Source organism: Canis lupus, chromosome 18 (assembly GCF_011100685.1).
Source record: "Canis lupus familiaris isolate Mischka breed German Shepherd chromosome 18, alternate assembly UU_Cfam_GSD_1.0, whole genome shotgun sequence".
NCBI classification, from domain to species: domain Eukaryota; kingdom Metazoa; phylum Chordata; class Mammalia; order Carnivora; family Canidae; genus Canis; species Canis lupus.
In genome coordinates this window covers 30,005,937-30,021,620 of record NC_049239.1, presented here as the reverse complement: position 1 = coordinate 30,021,620, position 15,684 = coordinate 30,005,937, and the positions used below count along the sequence as shown (strand labels likewise).

Below are 15,684 nucleotides of genomic sequence, written 5' to 3'. Positions count from 1 at the left end.
CAAAAACATGCTTTAAAATGTGGAAATTATTTATCTTACCCAATTATGATGCATATAAAAGGGATACAATACAGTGCGTTTGTAAAATTGAAAGGAATGCCTGCATCTTCTGCAGAACTAACATTACAACCTAGTAGGCCAAGAGGCCCTGAAATAATTAAATACATCATTTAAAATCTCTAACTGATGCTGGATAAAGAAACTAGGGTTATATTTATATTTAGGATAGTTTGAGATTAGTCTTTTTAAAAATATATATTATACATTTATTTTCCTTTTTCAAAAAGAATGTCCATTTCTTCGTACTTAATTCAACCACTTATGTAAAAAATAATTCAACCATTTATTAAACAAATGTTTTTCAAGCACCCAGTATGTGCCATGAAGTATAAAGAATAGTGAGAGTAGTAGAAATAAACATGATTATGACAAGAAGCATGTCTGAAGAAGTCTCAAGTTTATTAAAGAAGCAAAGGAAAGCATAGAATGAGAAGTCAGTGGAGGGATTGGAAGGTGGGACAGTAGAAGCAAGACTTTCCAGGAATAAAGGATTACATATTTTGTATTTGTAGCACAATTTCAAATACGAGATATCTTCTAGTAGCACACATAAAATAATCAAAAACCTCATAAAACATTACATAAAAGAATAATAAACACAACACAATCACCATCACACTATACCAGTGTCCCAAATTGTCTATAAAGGTATCCACAGTGATTGCGCTGTTGAATCTGTGATCCCCCATATCGTATTGATGTTTGGGTTGAATTATTTCCTGCCTTGACCAAGCTTTCTTATACACTCACACAGTAGTTCTTATTGATCCCAGGAAACAAAGATTTGTCTTGGTGTTGGTTTGGCATTTCATTTCCCACCTCTGCCTTCTAGCATATCACATCCTGCTCTACCCCACATTGAATGACCTCCCCCCACCCCAGACAGTCTCTCTGACAGGTCTTCTCATAACAGCAAGTATTCCTAGTTCTATCAAAATGCATTTTTTAAATGGATCAAAATTTCAGCAACTTCTGTGTACAATATTTGCTGCTCACTGATGAAGAAATACTATCTTATGTATAACGTATGCTGAGAAGTTCAGTTTATTGAAATCTGTAAGAAGCTGAGTAGGTAAAGTTCATTTAAGTGTAGGTACAAAGTTGGATGGTAGAAGTTTGAATGGGCATAAAAAGGGATCAGATTGTAACATTTCTTGAATACCCCACAAAGAAAATTAAATTATTTTAACCAAGCAATGGGAAATAAAGCCAAGAAAGGAACCAATCTCCACAAGCTATGCTTTAGGAAGCTAAATATACAATATGGGCAAGAGTGAAATGGGGAGATCAGAGACCTAGAGTCCTGTTAGAATGTTGTCTTGAAAGCAAGTAGTATAAGCTTAAGTAGAAGAGATGGCTTTGTGAGCAGAATGGAAGGGAATACCTATGAAAGTTGCAACAAACTAGATCCAAAACTACCTGGGATGTAGAAAATTTGCAATATAGACTATGCTTGGTAACATTTGTTATGGTAATGAAGTGTGAGATGACATCACTCTCATCATTATCATCCCAACATTCTAATTTTTCCTAAACATTGTCTAGATTGTAACCAAGGTTGAGTATATCAGTAAATTATGGCCCAGAATCTTTTCCCCTTACTGTACCTTTCAGAAAAAGTTATTAGGTGTTCTGTGGACTGAGGGCTGCTAATCTTTAAGACTGTCTAGGCACAAGCTATTGTGGAATCCAGAAAACTATAAGTTAATGGCATTGTTTCCTCTGCTTGATGTGATTTAATGGTAATCAATGTCACTTACCAACTCATTAAAAAGCCCTCTTCACAGCTCATCGAAAACTAAAACCTGGGGGAGTTGAACCTTTCCAGTCAATTAAAAGACAAAGACACCAATTTTTTTTCCAAGTACAATTTAAAATCAGCACATAAAATAATAGCTAAGTGAAATATTTATTAGTATTTGAAAACTCCGCTTTGACATCCAGCTTTATGAAAAAAAAAAAAGTAGTCTAAAAAGAGAAAAAATATATATAAATCAAAGGCTATTGTTCAAAAGTTTACATTTTCAATATCTTAACTTAAAGCAAGAAATTTAGAGGAGTCATGCAAAGTTGGCTTTCTAAATTTCAAAAACCTCCTCTTCTCATTCCCAAGGGCATTCTCAGTTTGATCTTCCAAGTGGAGAGATGGAACTAAAAAATTATGAGTATATATTAAAAGAATTCTATAATTACCTATGGTTTTATACAAAAGAAAACCAAAATCTAAATTAAATCTTATTAATTAATTCACCAAGTTAACTTTTTTTTATTGCTTTGGCTTTGGTCTCTGTTTTGTTTTTGTAACTTACATTACTGTACAACCCACCATATTTTCTTGTAAACGTGCTGTTAACTAGAGGGAGCATTTGTGAGATTTGTGGGAAAATTAAATAAAATTTACTTTTACCTTCCCCTGAGTCTTCAGGAAGTTTTTCCAAAGGAGTAAAATAAAGAGATCTAGCCACATAACTCAGCCACATAACTCAGCAACTCTGTGTGTACCTGAAGACTCCCCATTGCATCCAAGTGAGGAGAACAACTGGAGATGAAATAGAAAAGAGATTTATTTCCTGTATTGAAAGAACATGCAGTTCTACAGCCAGTTTTACTGAAACATTTCTTCTTGCTTTATTTGTAGGAAAGCTTTAATTGCCATGAAAAGGAAACTTTTCGTGTGTCACCAAAAAACAAAACACAACACGACAATAAAACAAGTGTTTCTAAAAATAGCACTAATTCAATGTCATGAAAAAAATTCCAGTTATGTATCTCTCTTCTATTACTAGCCAACAAAATTGTAAAGTAGGTATATGAAAGAATCCATTAGTGTAATTGCATTGCTATAATTCCATGTTAGGAACTTGTATTGGAACATTAACTTATAATAATTATCTTCTTGGCAAATGTAAACACACTTTAAAAAAGATTTCTGAGTGGTAATTCAGCTCAAGAAAGAACTAGTATTTTAGTCTAAACTGCCTTTTTTTTTTTTTTAGAAAATGGGAAATATAACAATACGTTTAAAGTTATCTATTTTCTTATGTTACAATATAGGTTATATAAAACTCTTCTGACAGTTTGAAATTAAACACAGTCCTCCTGGAATAATTAGTGCAAATTTCTTCTTTGGTCTTTTCTGGCAATTAGGACAAAAACACGTCCCACCCCCAAAGAGGAGACATGCGTGTTTCCACTTACACGAACACATTCACCACTAGTATATGCTATGGATTAGAGTAAAGATCCTTAAAAATCTATTCATGTCTGATAAATACTCCTGAGATGAGTGATAAGATTATAAGCTAAAACAAAAATTCATAAGCCCACGAAAACAATCATCACATTGTAAATGTTGATATTCAGGCATAATTGTGATTTTTTGTTGTCGTTGTATGTAACTACATTAATTTTGGTCTGGAAAAGTAGCAATTGGATTTTACATGTTCTAATCAAACAAGATAACATCCTCTATGATAAGTGGAAACATACTTACCAACTCCTCTACCACCATCCTCACAAAACACATCATACTTTCCACCATAATTTATTTCATTATTCAACAACAAATTGCCTCCACTACATATGGCACTCTTTGTACAGGAAGTGGAGCATGACACAAAAAGGAATGAAAATTAGGTGTTGACGATCTCATGTGTGACTAAGGTTGAAGAGTTAGACATTCCGAGTTTTACCATCCTTAATTTTTATCGCCAAAGTTGTATTTTATTGTTTCTTATCACATTATTACCAGAAAAATGTAATTTACTAAAATATGTTTAGTAAGGAGCATTCAATTTTATTTCTTGTTTTATCTTTATGGAAGCCATACACATCTGGCAAGCTCAGCACTTGGTTGGAATGAGATCACTACATCCTCTAAGTTTTACCATAAGAGTGATAATTTTTTGATGCTTTACCACATTGATTAAATTCTACCATCAAAAGTGATAATACCAGCTGATAAGAATCTTATTAATTGCAAGTCAGCACATTTTATAAGTCCGTTGTTCATGAAGAGAGAAAAAATGAAAACAAAAATTTAGTATTTATTTTCAAAAGGAAATGAAAAATAGCACTTTCTGTGGGACAGGCACTATAATAAGTGACCATTTCATTGAGTCTATTCCATCAGCCAAATGAACTGAGTGCTGATAATATTACAGATTTTACAGATGAAGAATTTGAAGCTTCAAAATGTATACTCTAAGATTCCAAGTCTAGTAAGTATAGGAAATAAGCTTAAACACATGCAGTCTGAGAACAGAATCCCACACTCTTACTCAATAAGATACATTTACTTGTATAGAATTACAAATATACAATTTCCATTAGCTTTTGAAAAATTTGAAAATATTTTGAAAATTCTATTAACTCACAATTCTTAGAGGAATCAATGAGATAAACTGCTAAGTAAAAGAACTGTTTTACTCATTTTTACCCCTCATTTTTCACTGAAAAAGTGATTAGTTTAAGAGGTTTTCTGGAAGTTCTTTACTAAGAATTTTTTTTTTTTTGCATTTTTTATTGCTTTAGGTTTTTTTCATTATTAGAATAAGTCAACTATTGGGCAAGGACACAACTGAACACAATGACATGAAGAAAACTTTCTTGTGAAATATCATTCAAGAGAGAATAAGAAACATTTTTTAAAGATTTTATTTATTTATTCATGAGACACAGAGAGAGAGAGAGAGGCAGAGACACAGGCAGAGGGAGAAGCAGGCTCCATGCAGGGAGCCTGATGTGGGACTCGATCCCGGGTCTCCAGGATCATGCCCTGGGCTGAAGGCGGCGCTAAACCGCTGGGCCACCAGAGCTGCCTGAAAATAAGAAAATTAAAAAAATAAATAAAACTTTGCAAATTATAAAATTGGGGACCCATTTTACAAAAGTATAAATAGTTTGAGAAATTGGTAATATTACAATTCTGCTCTCTTTAAAAAAGATTTTTTGCCTTTAATGTGTTTTTAAAGAGGTCTTCTATTTTCACAGAAAAATACTTGACATAAGGAAATGATTTTAATTGCAACAAGATCCATCTATTTTTAATTGTAATTTCATTTACTTTGGATGTAACATTCGAGTTTACTTTTTCGTGGCAATCTCGTAGCCCATTTTTGTGCATAATTAATAGGGGCTTTGATACTAAAATATATTCATTATAACCTTATTGATGACTGTAATCCATTTTGTTCAATTAAACTTAAACTCCAGGGTTTATGTAGCATTCACTCATTTGGAGATCATTAAATAATCATTCATTGATCATGTATTAGAAATTATTCTAAACAATGGGGATTCAATGAGGTAAGAAATTAAAAGTAAAATCTGTTATTCATGGTTTTATTGTTTCATAGAGTAGACATATATTTAAATAAACAATTGCCACAAGATATGATGTATTCTACACTAGATTTTGACATAGGCTATTATGGGAACAGTCAAATGAAAGGAGCTGATTTTGCTTTGTGTTTGTATTGGGTGCATAATACACCCCCTCCCCCAACTGAAATAATGCCCATTTGGACCTCAGTATGTAACCATATTGAAAATAGCCTTTGTGAATGTAATCAGTTAAGTTAAAATGAGGTCATACTAGATTAAGATGAGTCGTAAATCCAGTATGACTGGTATCCTTATATAAAGAGGAAAATTTGGATACGGAGACACAGAGACAGAAGATATCCTTTGCAGAAGAAGGTATAAATTGGAGTTTCCCGGTCCCAAGTTGAGGAATGACTGGGGACACTGGAAACTGGAAGAGACAAGGAAAGATTCGTCTCCAGGGCCTTCAGAGGAAGCATGGCCTTGTTTACACCTTGATTCCATACTTCTAGCTTTCAGAAGTGTGAGAGAATAAATTTCTGTTGTGTTAAGTCTCCTAGTTTATGGTCATTTTTATAGTGGTCTTTAGAAACTTCTGTAGATTTTGGTATCAGAAGTTGGGTGGCTCTATGACAAATACCTAAAAATGTAGAAGTAGCTTTGGAATGGGTAATGAGTAGAAAGGCTGGAAGAATTTTGAGGTGCATGATTGACAAATCATAGTTTGCCATGAGGAAAAAGTTTGTAGAAATGTGTTAAGGAAATTCTGGTGAAGGCTCAGAAGGAAGTAGAGTAAGGTAGAGAAATCTTCTCTTGTCTTAAAGAATTATATACATCATCATTGACCATGTGTTGACATAAATATGAGAACTAAGGGAGGGTTCAGAAGGAAAGAAGAAATTTGTTACGGAACATTGAATGGCCAGGGATCCTTGCTATAAAGTGCTAGAAAACTGAACTGGAGGGTATTATGCTGAGTGAAGTAAGTCAGAGAAGGACAAACAGTGTATGTTCTCATTCATTTGGGGAATATAAATAATGTGTGGGAAATATCAGAAAGGGAGACAGAACATAAAGACTCCTAACTCTGGGAAACGAACTAGGGGTGGTGGAAGGGGAGGAGGGCAGGGGGTGGGGGTGAGTGGGTGACGGGCACTGAAGGGGACACTTGATGGGATGAGCACTGGGTGTTATACTATATGTAGGTAAATTGAACACCAATAAAAAAAATAATTTATTAAAAAAAAAGAAGAATTGAGTTGCAGGGTTGTGTGGAAGGTGCAACTTGTAAGCTATGAACTGGGTATGTAGCTAAGGAGATTCACACTAAGTTCTGGAAGGTGTGGCCTGGTTGCTTATTGAGTTTATAGCACAATGCAAGAGCAAAGAGATGAATTGAGGAGGGAACTTTTAAGCAAAAATGAGGCAGTATTGGGTAATTTGGGAAATTTTCAGCCTATTCATATAGAGTGGTCTGGATCTATCTGCCCAGTGTTGCAGCTTAAAAACTTCTGCTAAAGAGATGATATGTGGAAGACATGGATCTAATTGCCCATCTCAGGAGAAGCCAGGAATAGAGATGGGTTATATAAGGGTAAGATCTATAGAGAACTTTCTTCTGTACTGGTACAGATTCTGTTTATCTACATGGAAGACTGACAGATTTTTGAGAATGTGATATCAACAAGAACACTGCCAGCTTGAACTGAAGGGGTCAGAGACAGGATAAAATGAGGGAAAGCTGTTGGATTCCGGGATTCGATAAGTAAGAAAGAAGTTGATAAAATTTCTCAGGGTCGTAGCATGTACCAGCTTCATGAAAAAAGAAAATGACTTTGAAGGAAGAGCCAGAGGCTAGGTAGGCTGGCCCAGCGGTATGGGATAATGGGAGTTGTGTAGGCAGAGAGGACGAGCTGATGAGACCTCATTGCACCAAGAAGACAGAGCCTCCATCAACCCAGAGGTGGACTGGACCATAGAAAATTATTCTCAGGGCTTGAAACTTAATGGAATGTACCTTGTTGGATTCCTAATTTATTGTAGATCAGTGGCCCCCTCGTTTTTTGTTTGGTTTTTTTTTTTTTTTTTTTTTTTTTTTTTTGCTTTCTTCCATTCAGAATACAAATGTCTATCCCAATGCCTCTTCTACTATTGTACTTTGGAATCAGATCTTTTCTTTTACAGGTTCTGAGATGGTGACAAATTTCGTCCCAGGATTGATCATACCCAGAATCTCACCCTTAGATGATTTACATTATTTAGATAATAATAAAACTTTGGAAATTTTTGATTTGATATGTATATGAGATTTTTGGATTTAGAGTTAATATTCAAATAGATTAAGAATTTTGGGATACTGGGATTTGGTGAATGCATTTTGTGGGATGTGGGGTGGATGTGCCTTTTTGGTGGCTGGAGGTGGACTCCCCTGGGTTAAACAGCATGTCTTCAAAATTCATGTCTCCCCAGAACCTCAAAATGTGAGCTTATTTAGAAATAGGGTCTTTGCTGATTTAATTAGTTAAGGTAAAGTCAGACTGTGTTAAAGTAACTCTAAATTCAGCCATAATTGGCATCCTTATAATAAGAGGAAAATCAGATGCAGAGACACAGACACATAGGGAGAATGCAGCCATGGGAAGACAGAGGCATAGATTACAATTATGCTTTCCCAGGCTAAGGAATGCCTCAGACCACCAAACACTGGAAGAGACAAAGAAGGGGGTATTCTTTAAGGTCACTGGAGAGAGTATGCCCCTGCAGCATTTTGATTTCAGACTTCTAGTTTCCAGAACTGTGAGAGAGTAAATTTCTGTTCCTTTAAGCCACCAGGTGTGTGGCAATTTGTTATAACAGTCCTAGCAAACTAATACCATGGAGAATAGATCAGAGAGGGCTTCACAGAGGAGGAAATATTTAAATTGACTTTTAAAGGATAAATATGTGTTTTATAGGCAGGGAAGAGTGAGATGTGTGAGATAAGAAATGGATGCCATTTCTTTTAAGAAATTATTTTAAGAAATTCTCTACAGATCATTTTAAGAAATTTAAAAAGAGAGAGAGAAGTTTAATTTGTAAAGCAAATCGGGTTTCAGGAGTACCACAAGAATAACACAAACAGAACAAAACGTTTGAATTTTTTTTAAAGATTTTATTGATTTATTAGAGGGAGAGAGAGAGAGAGCAATGGAGAACATGAGCAGGGAGAGAAGGAGAAGCAGACTTACAGCTGAGCAGAGAGCCTGACACAGGGCTCCATCCCAGGACTCTGGGATTATAACCTGAGCCAAAGGCAGATGCTTAACAGACTGAGCCACCCAGGTGCCCCCAGGCCATTGAATTTTAAAACTTAATACCACTGGGGCAAATTTGGATAGAACCTCTAGCAATATGGCCTTTTTTGTTTGACCTTTTTAAGAAACTGACACTTTTTTTCAACAGCTCTGCAGTTGAAATCTGCAACTGGAGAGTTGAATTTCCAATTCTGGAATCTAAGAGTTCCAATTTTTCCATGTCCTTGACAATGAGTGGTACAGTCAGTCTTCATAATTTTAGCCATATTAGTGGAGGTGTAATGGTATCTTACTCTGATACTAATTTGCATTTCTTTTTTTTTAATTTTTATTTATTTATGATAGTCACACACAGAGAGAGATCGAGGCAGAGACGTAGGCAGAGGGAGAGGGAGAAGCAGGCTCCATGCACCCGGGAGCCCGACGTGGGATTCGATCCCAGGTTTCCAGGATCATGCCCTGGGCCAAAGGCAAGCCATAAACCACTGAGCCACCCAGGGTTCCCTAATTTGCATTTCTAATGGCTAATGATGTCAAACACCTTTTTTATCTTTGACCTTTAAAAATCAATAAAAACCGTTCAACACCTCCACATTTAATAGTGAAGCTTGCAAATTCCAAAGATAAGGAGATCCTTAAAGCAGCAAGAGACAAGAAATCCCTGACTTTTATGGGGAGGAGTATTAGGGTAACAGCAGACCTCTCCACAGAGACCTGGCAGGCCAGAAAGGGCTGGCAGGATATATTCAGGGTCCTAAATGAGAAGAACATGCAACCAAGAATACTTTATCCAGCAAGGCTCTCATTCAAAATAGAAGGAGAGATAAAGAGCTTCCAAGACAGGCAGCAACTAAAAGAATATGTGACCTCCAAACCAGCTCTGCAAGAAATTTTAAGGGGGCCTCTTAAAATTCCCCTTTAAGAAGAAGTTCAGTGGAACAGTCCACAAAAACAAGGACTGAATAGATATCATGATGACACTAAACTCATATCTCTCAATAGTAACTCTGAATGTGAACGGGCTTAATGACCCCATCAAAAGGCGCAGGGTTTCAGACTGGATAAAAAAGCAGGACCCATCTATTTGCTGTCTACAAGAGACTCATTTTAGACAGAAGGACACCTACAGCCTGAAAATAAAAGGTTGGAGAACCATTTACCATTCGAATGGTCCTCAAAAGAAAGCAGGGGTAGCCATCCTTATATCAGATAAACTAAAATTTACCCCAAAGACTGTAGTGAGAGATGAAGAGGGACACTATATCATACTTAAAGGATCTATCCAACAAGAAGACTTAACAATCCTCAATATATATGCCCCGAATGTGGGAGCTGCCAAATATATAAATCAATTATTAACCAAAGTGAAGAAATACTTAGATAATAATACACTTATACTTGGTGACTTCAATCTAGCTCTTTCTATACTCGATAGGTCTTCTAAGCAAAACATCTCCAAAGAAACGAGAGCTTTAAATGATACACTGGACCAGATGGATTTCACAGATATCTAGAGAACTTTACGTCCAAACGCAACTGAATACACATTCTTCTCAAGTGCACATGGAACTTTCTCCAGAATAGATCACATATTGGGTCACAAATCGGGTCTGAACCGATACCAAAAGATTGGGATTGTCCCCTGCATATTCTCAGACCATAATGCCTTGAAATTAGAACGAAATCACAACAAGAAGTTTGGAAGGACCTCAAACACGTAGAGGTTAAGGACCATCCTGCTAAAAGATGAAAGGGTCAACCAGGAAATTAAGGAAGAATTAAAAAGATTCATGGAGACTAATGAGAATGAAGATACAACCGTTCAAATTCAAATCTTTGGGATGCAGCAAAAGCAGTCCTAAGGGGGAAATACATCGCAATACAAGCATCCATTCAAAAACTGGAAAGAACTCAAATACAAAAGCTAACATGAGAATCACTTGAGAAGTTAAATAAGGAGATATGAATGCCCAAATCCTAACCTAGGTCAATTAATGAAAATCTCTGTGGGTGAGACCCAAGCATCTATAATGTATTAAAAAACATTCAGGGGCACCTGAGTGGCTCAATTGGTTAAGCATCTGCCTTTGGCTCAGGTCATGATCCTGAGGTCCTAGGATCAAGCCCTGTATCGGACTCTCTGCTTAGTGGAAAGCCTGCTTCCCCCTCTTCCTCTTTCTGCCTGCTTGTGTGCTCTCTCTCTGTCAAATAAATAAAATCTAAACAAAACAAAACACCCCCCCCTAAATAAATAAATAAATAAATAAATAAATAAATAAATAAATAAATACAAAATAAACTAAGTTAAATCCACAGATAAGACTTTGATCTCACTGGAAGTAAAAGGATAAAAATAAATATTCCTACTTACCATGCCCAGCTATTTATCTTCTGCAGATTACTGCATTTTTTCTTTGAGTCCCTCTACTCTTCTTGATCTAAACTGCCTCTAAGTTTAGCACAAAAAAAAAAAAAAAAAAGAAGAGACCAGTGAATAGTTTTACAGTTGAGGAATTGCTATCATTGGTACACTTGAATTCTCAATACAGACCCTTTCTGCTAGGTTATATTTTGGATTACATCTTGATTACATGCTAGATTTAGATTATATTAAAGACCTAGACATGGGAAATTATTCTGAAATATTTTGGTGTCACAGCTCTTTCAGGATTAGGCAATGCTATAGCCCCTGACCATCTGTATCAACAATACTGTCATTCCCTGGTATGGCTCGGAATAGAACCACTAAGTCATATTATCTTGGATTTTTTTCATTCAATCCATTGCATTTTCTATATTTTTGATTGACAAATGCATGAGTGACTTCAGTGCTATCATTTTGCATCTAGGTATGGGAATGCTGATCAAGATTCCCTGACTTCAAATTCCATTTCTACCACTCACTAGGTTTGTGACTTTGAGTAAGTTGTGTAACTCCTCTGTGCCTCTGTGTTCTCATCTATAAAATGGAGATTATAATGGTATCTCACTTCTAGAATAATTAATCATATTTAATAAATAATGCATGGAAGTCACTTGGAATATACAACAACATACTAAGTAAATTATATTATGAGGCTCTGTTATAGAAAATACAATGATTTCAACTTCTGGAGACTATGTAGGATTTAATAAAATCATATAAGGAAAAGTACCTGGTCATGGCATGGTAAGTAAAGCACCTCTTTTCTTTACCATCCCATTTTCATTGTAATAAAGTCCAAGAAGTTTTCAAATTATGTTTTTGTGGCTTGGTATTGAAAATCTTGTTATAAAGAAAGGATGATGCAGAAAGAGTAGATCTATATTGCTTTCTATTGTGATTGCAACTCAAATTATAAGGTACATTTTGATAGATTTCCATTATTCTCTTAACACCACTATAGTTCAGCCATAAGAGGCCAAGTGTCAAGTCCAAAGAACTTCCTGGAAGGACACATCAATCAAACTGCTTGATGTTCACCCACATTTTTGACTCAACGTGTATGATACCACAAACAAAATAAGTGAAAACAATGCTGATTTAGTTTCTTGATTGCTGAAGGAGTTGTAGCTATGCATTTCTTAATTTATGTTCACTCTTAAAAGTCATCCACAACACTACATATGGAAGGATGAATACACACACTAAAATGATCGGTATTTAATTAAAAGTGAAAGAGATGAGAAATTTGAATTTTTACTTTCTTTTTTCCTGCATGGAGGGTTCTCATCTTTTAATAAGTGGTTGGGACAAATGCTTATTGGTGCTGGTTGATGAGGGCATTGAAAGAGAGAATGAACTTTATTTGAGAAAAACATTTCAAATGGAAATACCTCATATTGTTTCCCCACAGGTAATTTTTACTTACAAAGAGCTCTGTAAAAATGTATTTTTCCAATTTTAATTATATGACCATTAAAAAGAATGGTTTTCTTTTGCAGGCAGCTAAGAGAATTTCCAGTGCTTTAATGTGTTTGGAGAACCCAAAACGAGTTATTATTTTATTTTTAATTCAAACTTGGCTTAGATTTAGTCCTCTAGGAGACATACTGGAAGACATTTGGTTTTGAAAAAATAATAAGAATAACAATATTAAGGGTTTATGTTATCCACTAATTGTTTTTTTTCCCCATCCCCTAACGGCTGAAAGTGCCTCTTGGTGAATTTTCCAAATGTTTGCAGGTGCCGAATGCATCAACTTTGCACCTGCAGATTTACATGAATGTGCTTCCAGTAAGCCTCATGCTGAACAATATATGGTAAATGCAATAAAAACAGATGGACCTAGGGACAGCTGGAGTCTGAGAAGAAAAATGAAAACAACAAAAACAACGGCAACAAAAATCTGGCAAATATATCAATGTAGTTATCTTTCATTGAATTAGGGGGGATACGGTAGGTGTTTCAGTATAAAACCACAGCAGCTGAATTACAACTGGGACAGGAGTTGCCCAGGCTCCTCAAATCAATAACCCAACTAAAGAAACATAGAATAATGATGTGTAATCCCAGGTGCCTCTACAATAAACTAGACACAATTCTCCCAGGGCCTCAGACTCTACCATCTATCTTGCCTTCTCTAAAGTCATTATGTGTTGTTTATCTTTTCATCAAGTTGTATAGATTCTTCCTTCAACTCGATTCTCTAATTACAGAAGCTGCCATTCCCATAGCCAACAATTAGCCTCCTCATTATTTCAAATTGGAAAGATTACAAAGATTTCCTGCCTCGAGTAAGGCAAGATGGTATAATGGAGACCATGCATGATTGTTTTTAATATAGTTCCGATAGTAACTCTATCACTTCCTTGTTTAACCCTTCCAAACCTTAGCTACCTGATATAAGAATAAGACCATTAATGCCTTCCTCCAAAGACTGTGGAGAAGTCAAAAGATAAGACAAATGGAGTCTAAGTTGTGCAGCTAGTAATACACTAAACTATGCACCAAAGAACCTACCATAGAACCTGGGATTTTATGAAGTTTCCTTCCTATTTCTGACTCAAATTCAAGGTTGATCTCACAAAAATCAGCATCTTATTTCCTTTGAGGGTGGAATAAAAGTCAAATGTATTATATATTGATTAGGACTGTAATAACATATATTGTAGTTATCTGTGCTGCCTCTCCAGATCCATTTACCATCATTCTGTAAACTTTATCTGCCTGGGGTAAGAGGAATGAAAAGTGTCAACACCAGTTAGAAGGATATCATGATGGTTCAGACAACTGAAAATGAAATGATCATTTGAACTAAAGTGGATGTGCTGAAGAATGCTCAAATTTCAGATATTTCGAATATTGAAAAGAGAACTCATGCAATTTGAGAGGATATCCAATGGGAAAGAAAAAGTGAGGGAGTGAGAAGATTAAAGATGATTCTTAGGATTCTTGTTTAGAGGAACAAAATAGAAGGCCAAGTGATTTAGGAGTTTCAAAAACATAGGAGGACAAATTTAGGGGGCAGACACATATAAAATCTGTAAGGAAATGGAAGAAACAATCATTTATTAATTCACCATCCCATGATTTTAAGTAGATTTTATTTTAATCATCATATATCTGAATTTTCTGGATTTTAATGAGGATGTGTGTCTCTTATATTAACAATTTATTGCTTTTTTATGCTGGCTACAAAACCTGACTTTAAACACAAAGATAAAATAGATTATATATAAATAATAAGAATATACAATGAAAACACTAATCAAAATAAATATTGAGGGACTGTATTAATAACAAAGTTAGACTTTGGAATGATAAATATTACTAGGGGGGAAAAAAGGAATACTTCATGTTAGTAAAAGAGCCAGTTCATCAAGAGCACATAGCAATTATAAATGTTTATAAGCTGAGGAACTGTGCTTCAAACTATATGAAAAATTAAAAATATATGAAAAGAGAAATCAAAAATCCACAATTACAGTATGAGATCTCATCATTCCTCTCTCAGTAATAAAAACATAAAGTACATTTGAACAACACAAACAAGCAACATAATTAATGTTTGCAGAACACTTTAGTCATCCGTTACAGAAGGCCCACCTTTCTCTAGTGCACGTGAAACATTCACCAAAATAGACCATATCCTGGGCCATAAAAGTAAGACAACAATTTTAAAAGGAATGAAATCATAGAGATTATGTTATCTGGCCACAATGGAATCAAACTATCAATCAATAGCAGAAAGCGGACTGACAAAATTGAAATATTTTTAAATTGAACAGCATTAAAAAAAAGCCATATGTCAGAGAAAAACAATCACAAAGAAAACTAGAAACTATTTTGAACTAAATGAAAATAAAAACACACCCAATTAAATTTGTGGTATTGAGCTAAAGCAGTGTTTACAGAGAAATTTATAGCAGCCTTTATATTAAAACAGAAAAAACAAGGACTAAAATTAATGATATAAGCTTCTCCCTTAGGAAACCAGAAAAAGTGAGTACCTGAAATTCAAACTAAGCAGTAGGAAGAAAATAATAAATGTAAGAGCAAGTATCAGTGAAAGAGAAAACAGAAAAAAGAAAAGAAAAAAAAAAAAGAAAACCAAGGGGAAAATCAGTGTTATGGGATAGGGGAAGGGGTTCGATTTCAAAAGGATGTGAATGATGGGAATATTCTTGATCTTGATTGTGGTATTAGCTAAGTGACCATCTACTTTTGACACAACTCATCAAGCAGTATGCTAAAAATGAATACACCTTATACATTAGAAAAGCTCCTTTTTAAAAATTCTTACATTATATATTCTGAATACAAGGGCTTTATTGTTTATATGTACTTTAACACATGCCCACATTCAATAGCTGGACTTTTCACTTTTTGTAATATTTGAAGTAAGCTTTTTATATTAGAATAGTTTTAGATTCATAGAAATGCTGAAGGAGAGTTGCTGTACCCCCTCCCATTCTGTTCCTTATTGTTAATATATCAGTATGGTACATTTGTCACAGCTAATGAACCGATGTTGATATATCGTCATTAACCATACCCCATACTTGATTCATATTTCCTTAGTTT

The 15,684-nt window shown here is 35.0% G+C and overlaps 1 long non-coding RNA gene across 1 annotated transcript in view; it reads right to left on the bottom strand.

Annotated features, from left to right (window-relative positions):
- Positions 1 to 4,827: 4,827 nt before the first annotated feature.
- LOC111090808 overlaps positions 4,828 to 15,684 on the bottom strand; it is a 31,380-nt gene continuing 20,523 nt past the window's right edge. Inside the window, exons 2-3 of the long non-coding RNA XR_005372934.1 lie at positions 11,050 to 11,127; positions 4,828 to 4,880 (exon numbers count right to left, since the gene is read on the bottom strand). This is a non-coding gene — a long non-coding RNA (uncharacterized LOC111090808). The remainder of the gene's footprint in view (positions 4,881 to 11,049; positions 11,128 to 15,684) is intronic.